This window comes from Austrofundulus limnaeus, unplaced genomic scaffold, assembly GCF_001266775.1.
Source record: "Austrofundulus limnaeus strain Quisiro unplaced genomic scaffold, Austrofundulus_limnaeus-1.0 Scaffold31, whole genome shotgun sequence".
NCBI lineage: Eukaryota > Metazoa > Chordata > Actinopteri > Cyprinodontiformes > Rivulidae > Austrofundulus > Austrofundulus limnaeus.
The window spans coordinates 630,046-636,455 of record NW_013952433.1 but is presented as its reverse complement, the minus strand read 5'-3'; positions in this window follow the sequence as shown (position 1 = coordinate 636,455).

Sequence of the window (6,410 nt, the reverse complement as noted above, 5' to 3'; positions counted from 1 at the left end):
CCGCCGGTTACATCACTCGGCTGCTCCATGGCGCACCCGCCGCCTCAGCTGAGTCATTTCACGGGGATATGGTGTGTGCCACCAACTGTCCTGCGGGATTTTAGGATGTCTGTCTTTCTTACTACCTGACGCAAACGTGCAGATTCTGTTTATGGGCACAAACCGCAACCTTCTCGTAAAAACGGTTGATAAACAATGACAGATGAGGGGCACAGATTTGAATCGGTTAGAACTGTGAAACTGTACATTTTTACTGCACGTCTGATGCAATCCGTGCACACGGCGCGATTGTCTTTCAGCGTACGCGTTCACATGCGCGTCGTGTCTAAAACGCACGCCCGGTGCCTGGGAAATTCCTGCCACTTAGCAGAAAATGTAGCATCTCCATGTTTTTCAGACATGCGGAGTAGCATGAATAGGCTAATGAACAGTCAGGTGGCACTTCAGGGTCTGCTCTAACACCCCCAGCCCCCTCCTCCTCCGCCACCCCCCTCCCCTTCCATCACCCACATATCAAACACACATGCACTTGCCCACACATTAGAGAGCCAGTGGCTGGCCCGACCCCGGTGATCCGCACGACAGTCTAATGTCTCAGGCATCTGCTCATGTCTAGTCTGGAGGGTCTTTCCCACCCTGCCCCCCAGCCCCAAGCCCGCCGCACCACCAGTTCCCACAATGGTGGTTGAAGGCAGGCTTTTCGAAGGGAATGGGTGGACAGGAATGGGGGGGGTGTTTGTCAGGCGGGGCAGCTATAGAAGCGAGGTTGTGTGTGTGTGTGTGTGTGTGTGCATGCGTGTGTGTGTGTGTGTGTGTATGTGTGTGTGTGTGGGTGAGAGAGTTCAGCGCTGAATGATAATGTGAAAACGCACGAAGCTGTTCATTAACACGCGAGCTCCGCAGCTGCACATGTTGGCCCTCCACACACACACACACACACACACACACACACACACACACACACACACACACATACACACACACACACACGTCCCGCTTTTCTGCCACCAGAGTCAGACGGGGGAACTCAGATCGTACCCACACTGAACGTTAATGTGCAAAACTACAGACATGATGCTGGCAAAGATTCAGAGCGCCGGTATTTGTCGTTTTGCCTTTCTCAGGTTCGTGCAAGAAGGTGTCATTTTTCAACCGGTGACGTGTGACATTTGTAGCCTGCGTTGACGGTAAAGTTTATAATCAAACGCTCAGCATTGTCATGGGGAAATTACAATGTAGAGAGATGTAATTAATTTCAAAAGGCTGACATGAAATTCTTAAAAAAAACATATTTCTGATCTACAAAACACTCATTGAAGAGTGTATTTTACATTTTCACCCATGCATCTGCAGATTGCACACACACAAAAAATGACAAATCAAACAAATTGGGCTTGAATGATAAATGGATTGCTTATATTGAATGATATAAGGAGATTAAAATCTGCCCATTTGATTATATTTTACAAACTGCCCCAGAATTCTTCTATCAGTCCTGGTCAGAATCATATAGTCCCAAATATCTGCATGCTAATACATACAGATTGAAATGTTTCGTTTCCATGATCAGAAAAAAAATAAACAGTTTTGCATGAATTAACCGATGAGGTTTGTTTGTCAGACTGAAACACGCCACCGCCTGGTGTGCTTCAGGGGAGACAGAAGCACCACGACAAGAGAAGATGGCAGGTTTCCTTCAACCAGTGCCAGCTCATTAATTTTGCTTCCACCCAGCACCCCCCACCCACCCCTTTCAGCACCAACCACCACCACCCATCCTCACCCACATCCCCCTTCGCATCATCCCTTAACTGCTAATTAGCAGGAGCAGAGCACAGAAGAAAAGCGAGAGGCCATGTGTGAATGCAGAGGAAATGGGGAAACTCTTCTTCTTCTTCTTCTTCGCCTTCCTCGTGATCAAACACCCCCCCTCCCCCCCAGCCTCGACCGTTACACACTCCACACACTCCACCCCAACACCTCTCTGACTCCACCATCGCTGGAAGCCCCAACAGAAAAACCATGATGCAGCTCACCTCCAGTGCCAGCCCAGCCATTTTAGGCGCCGTGGCGAACGTCTCCCAAGATGGCTCCTCTGAGTGGGCTCGTACACTCCAGGGAACTGGGGAGGGTCTTTGTCCGCCTTCTGGCACAGGAAAAGTGCCTCCGCTGGCATCGGTGGGGCAAAACGGGACGGGGTAGGAAGAGGCAGCAAATCCAGACCAGTTGTTTTCTTTTCATTTAAGGACAGTTGTGTTGAGAAATCCAAGGTTTTTTTTATGGAAGGCAGCAGCAAGAATGAAATAAAACAAACAAAATAAACAAAAATCTGTTAATCGTTTCAATGCATTATTACAACAAAAATGATTATAGATTAAAAGAGTTTAAAAAATGTCCCTCACAGCTAACAATACATGATACTGATTGAGTGTTCAAAATCCTCCCACTATCCAAACTTTTAAAGCTCTGAGAAGCTCATGCAAAGATCCTTTTGGTCATGTTTTTTTTTTTTCAGAGTACAAGTGTGTATTTACTGCAGAAGAATCCCTCACATTATAAAGGTTAAATCAAGGATGCCTGAGACCATTCCATACATGAGCCTCAAGTGTTTTTCGTCCCATTTGTTGGGAGGCACACGGGGTTCACACGCTACAACAGTGGACTAGTCTGGAAGAGACTCGGACCAGAGCCTTTTCACATCTCCAMRACCAGAAGTAATTAGCCCGGGTTGACAGCGAGCTCCACTGCAATGGGTAAGTTAACAGAGTGAATGAAAGCTCATCTCGGCTTTTTAGAGGCTTCTGAGCGTAATCATCACATAGACCTGAAGTACCAGGTTTGAGAAGTTCAGCTCCCGTCRACAGGACGGCCCCAAACTATTTGAGTCGAGGCACAATCTTTCCCAAAGGCCTCCAGATTTTCTACGGCTTTAAATACAAACTCCAAATGTTTTTTTAAGCCTACTTCACTGCATTATTAGAAGTTGTACAGGACCTTTTCTTCTCTTTTAATAAACAAAGTGAGATTGTMCGTGCTCCTAATGAAAAAAGGAAAAACATTGTTTATGAGCACACCAGTCCTGACTTTGTGTAAAGTCTGTAAAGGTTTTTTTAATAGTCACAGTTTAGAATTTATTTTGTGAGACTCAGAATAAATAAATATTGTAAAAAGAACAAATTGTCAGCGTTTTGTAAAGCTTATACATGACATGACAAAAACAAGCTGTTATAGAAGGTTTTTTTTTTACAGGCTAATTCTTTATATTTTTGTTTGAACATGTTTCATACATATAAATTTCACACCCCGCCTTTAAGGACCTTTGTGATGCTCTATCATCCATTTACAAAATAAAACAACAACTTTCATCAAACTTTATCTCACCTTTTCTGTGAAGATCCACATGGAGCCTCCTCCACCGTAACGTCTCTTGGGACTGAACATGGAAGTCATTTCTACTTTCGGTTATCTAGCTTTATGAAAGGAGATTAATACTCATACAGCTAGATAACCAAAGATAAAAACAGACCCCTCCCCACTCCCCCTCCTCTCTCTCACACAGACATGCAGCTCAACATGATGATCTGGAAGAAGGTAAAAGGCCTTAAAACGTCCACATTTCAGGTTTAAATTAGGCTTTATTTTTAAATACAGCTTAAAAAAACTGAAAATAATAAATGAAATAAAAAATAGGAAGCCTTGTGCATCAATTAATTATGTTGTTTTTGCTCTTTTAGGAATCAATTAAGACGATTAGGCCTCTATTTCAGTCACATCACGAAAAGGCCTGCTGGTGGTTTGATGTATCTTTTTTTTTTTAATTATTTAAATTTCAGTGAGAGAAATACTGATTCATGTATACATTTACTGAATACATGTTCACTGTAGGGAAAAAAAACTTGCATTATTTTCTAAATGATAACAGAAGCTGTGCAATGATGTCATCTGCACGTGCTAAAAAATACACTTCAACTTTTWTTATCAACAAAAATGTAGTTTTTAATTGCAGGAGAACCATCACTTGTGGTTTGRATTAAATTTAAACATGCAACATGTAAAATCAACGACATTTAGTTAAATTAGAAAAGGTTTGTTCTAAATGTACATTTTTTTAATTTAAATTTTAGTCTCATAAAATACCTTTTTCTCAGCGTGTGTCCCAACACTTTATACAAATCTGTCTTATCTTTCATTTGTTTACACTATTTTGACATATTGCTCTAACTTTGTTTCGATGTAAACTTTAATATGTGTGCATATATATCACCTTTATATATTAGAATAAAATAAGGTTTTCTTTAAAAGGCTTTAAAGGATCAAATGTGATAAAAAGGAGTGTGTGGGCCTGACAGCATCTTCAGGTYAAGAAATGATGCTCTTAAATCTTCAGATGACTCTTCWAAAAATTAAAGAAAAAAATCTTTATTTTTTTAATTTTTATTTTAATTTTATCCAAACTGAGCTGAGCTTCAATGATGCCTTAATTTGCTCTTGACTCTTTTGTACTCTTGAGGGCAAAGAATCCTCACTTTTAATGAGAGTTGGGATTGGCCTACTTCTTCCAAAACTAGATTATTTCACCCCAGAAGGATTAATTTGTTACTAAAATCGATTTATTCCTGAGCATAATGAAAGAAAGTAAAGGGAAATAGCTATTTGATATTTTGAAGGTTTATATAACAAGGGYTTTTGCGTAAAAGAGCAAATACCTTTTGTGTTTCACCCATTTTTTGTGTGACAAACTAGCGTTTCAACTATTTAAATCTAACGTTTAATCGTGTAAAAGACGAACTGAATTAAACGCTCATTATTAGTGCCCTGAACGGATTTATTTTCCTCAGATTGAAAGCAGGTGGAAATGATGTTCGTGCAGAAATTTGACCCAATCSCAGATGCTGTTCTTACCTGTTTCAGCTGCATGAAGCCCGCAGGAGAAAACGTCCTCGGCTTTAATTTGCGCTGACGTTTCCTGGCGGATATTCTTTAATAATTTTACTCTTAATATTAGAAATATTTCTGTCTTTTCATCCGATCCGCGCAGACAGCTCGAGCCGCGGCGCTCCGCTCCACCTCCGTCCTCTCTCCTCCTGCATCGTCCTCTCCTCCAGCCTGAGCTCTGCCTCTACTGACAACCAGCTCCATCACTGACGTCATCCAGGACCAGGGCCGCGGACGGACCAATCATAGAGCCTCTCTCAGCCAAAGAACGTCAGTAAAGGTAAGATGTCTCACTTCGAGCTGTTTTCTGTACCTCGTTTCTTTTCTACACAATAAATAATTAGGCTGCTTTAGTAATTCTTGATCAAAACACTGCTGTATTTTTTTTATTTCACTTTTCCAATAAAACATCTTTGAGGCGTGAGTTTCAAGTTAACATTAATGACCATAAGAGCTAATTGAATTTTCTTCCAAAGAAAATTGAATTGGAAAAGTGTCGTCAAGTGTTTTCAAGCTACTTTGATAAACTCTTCCCTGGAAAAAAAAAATCAGACTGAGTTATTTTTTATCAGATTTCAAGTTGTTAATGTTAAAACTGGCAAAAATAATTTCTAGTTGCCTTTCAGTGACACAGCAGATGAATTAGATCATGGACAACATGACAAGTGGATGATTCAGTAGACAGATTGGTGCATATTCTGTTGTGATGGCAGCCTGTCTGAAGGCCTAAAGCAAAAGAAACTGTAGAGGTTAGCCACTTTGAGGGAAACAGTGCAACTCAAAAGGACAGATGGATTCAAGAGGGATATTTTGTGACATATTTTTTGCATAAGAGCCTGTCCTGAACACAGCCAGGCAATTCACCTAGGGAAGAGCGTGGTGGTGAAGAACAGGGTCCAAATGCAAGGTCAGATGGTTTTCCTTGTTCCAGTGACACTATATCCTGAGCAACATAATAATATCAACCTCAAGATGGTTCACAAATGTGTCTTATGCTCTTGGTCTTTTCACCCTTGTCAGTTTAATTAAAGCATGTGAATGAGGGAAGCATGCGGGTGGGTCAGAACAAAAGACTGGAAATTTGTGACTGGGTTATGCAGGAAGAAAAACAAACAAGGGAACAAGGCAGGCATGGATGGAGTCAAAAATAATTATCATGTTCAACCAAATGCAGTGATGTGAATTATCAATGATAAATAAATTTTAGAATATGACCTCCAAATATGACTTGCCCAATCTCTCACAAGCTTACAACAGCTTATTTTCTGCCTCCATTTTCAAAGGTTCAGCGTTAATTGTTCACTCAACCATCCACCATTTCCTGTCAAGCTTTTCTGGACTTGGATCTACTGTTGTTTTAAACTTCACATAAGTTAAATAATTTTAAACAGTAGGCTGATTGATTTAGGTTTAGTGTTGAACCCAGAAAACAGACTACAGTTCATGTTATCCTGACTGGGCTTTCCTGAAAGCAG